Below are 2,223 nucleotides of genomic sequence, written 5' to 3'. Positions count from 1 at the left end.
TTTAGATACTTATCAAATAGTACAAATATTCTACCAAGGATGCGATATTACTACACGAAAAGATATCGATATAGTAGCTGGTGGTTCCATTATGAAGAAAACCGAAACTGAAGCTTACAAAATTATTGATAACACTGCTTCCCACTCACATGAGTGGCATCAAGAAAAAGACATCGTTAGATCATCTAAAGCTGCTAGAGCCGATTCTATCCATGACTTTGATTCCATTTCTGCAAAGTTAGATGCTTTTGAGAGACGAATGGAAAAGATGACTAAGGATATTCACGCAATACGAATTAGTTGTGAGCAGTGTGGAGGACCACATTTGACAAAAGATTGTCTCAGTATTAAACAAACAATGTAACAACGAGAGAATTTTCATACATGAACCAAAGGCCTGGAAATAATTATCAAAGTAATTATCAACCGCCAAGACCAAACTACAATCAAAATCAGAATTATAACGTAAATGTTCCATACAACAACCAACAAGGTCCTAGCAATCAACAAGTATCTAACAATACTTACAATCAGCAAAGACCTATTTTTCAAAATAAACCACCACAAATCGATGATAAAAAGACAAATTTAGAAGACATGATGTCAAAGCTAGTTGAATCTCAAACACAGTTTTTCACATCTCAGAAACAAACCAATGAACAAAATGCTCAAGCATTTAGAAATCAACAAGCTTCTATCCAAAATCTGGAACAAGAAGTGAGCAACCTAGCAAGGTTGATAGGTGAAAGAAAACCGGGGAGTCTGCCTAGCAATACAAATGCTAACCCCCGAAATGAAATAGCTAAAGCCATTACCACAAGAAATGGTATTACACTTAAACCACCTGAAATACCTGTAATTTCTGATGACTCTATTCCTACTCCACAGGCACCACAGCCTGAGCAAGATAAGGAAAAAGAACCGGTAGTTGAAAAGGTTAATGAAGATAACACAGTCAAGGCTAAACCTTATGTTAAACCATACCAACCACCACTTCCTTACCCAAGTAAAATGAGAAAAGAAAGACTTAAAGCCGAGCAATCCAAATTCTTGGATATGTTTAAACAAATAAATGTCAATCTTCCTTTCATTGATGTGATTTCAGGAATGCCTAGATATGCTAAATTTCTGAAAGATCTAATCATAAATAGAAAGAAAATGGAAGAACTCTCGGCTGTTACTATGAATGCTAATTGTTCTGCAGTACTGTTGAATAATCTACCAGAGAAACTCTCAGATCCAGGAAATTTCACAATTCCATTTTTTCTGGGTAGTCTTAGTTCAATAGAAGCATTGGCAGACTTAGGTGCTAGTATAAATCTAATGCCATATTCACTATACACTAAACTAGACCTCGGAGAATTGAAACCAACACGAATAAGTATACAACTAGCAGATCGATCAGTAAAATATCCTAGAGGGATAATGGAGAACATGCTAGTTAAAGTTGGTACTTTAGTATTTCCAGTAGATTTTGTTATTCTGGACATGTAAGAAGATTCTCGAGTTCCTCTTATATTAGGAAGACCATTCTTAAATACGGCTAAAGCAATAATAGACGTGTTTGGTAAGAAACTGACCCTAAGTATAGAGGACGAGAGTGTTACCTTTTCTGTTGATAGAGCCATGCAACAATTGAAATCTGCAGATGATACATGTTATTATATTCAAACTATAGATTCACATGCAGAATTGTTAGAAGAATTTCGAGAATTACAAGGAATAGGAGAATGTTCTTTAGGAGAAGGAACTGAACCAATTGATGAAGCTGAAATGTTAGCTACACTTATGGCTAATGATTACGAACCAACAACAGAAGAACTTCAAATGCTAAAAGAAGAAGACAGATATCGATACAAATCATCGATAGAAGAACCACCGATATTAGAGTTAAAGCCACTTCCAAACCATTTGGAATACGCTTATTTACATGGTGAATCTGAATTACCTGTAATAATATCGTCTTCTCTTACGAAAAATGAAAAATCTCAACTCATTTATGTGCTAAAAGCTCATAAACCAGCTATTGCATGGAAGATTCATGACATTAAAGGCATAAGTCATTTGTATTGCACACATAAAATCCTTATGGAAGAAGGTCATAAAACATATGTGCAACGCCAACGAAGACTAAATCCAAATATGCAAGATGTTGTTAAGAAAGAAATTATTAAACTGCTAGATGCAGGTTTAATTTATCCAATCTCTGATAGTCCATGGGTA

Source organism: Rutidosis leptorrhynchoides, chromosome 9 (assembly GCF_046630445.1).
Source record: "Rutidosis leptorrhynchoides isolate AG116_Rl617_1_P2 chromosome 9, CSIRO_AGI_Rlap_v1, whole genome shotgun sequence".
NCBI lineage: Eukaryota > Viridiplantae > Streptophyta > Magnoliopsida > Asterales > Asteraceae > Rutidosis > Rutidosis leptorrhynchoides.
This window is presented reverse-complemented; position numbering follows the sequence as displayed.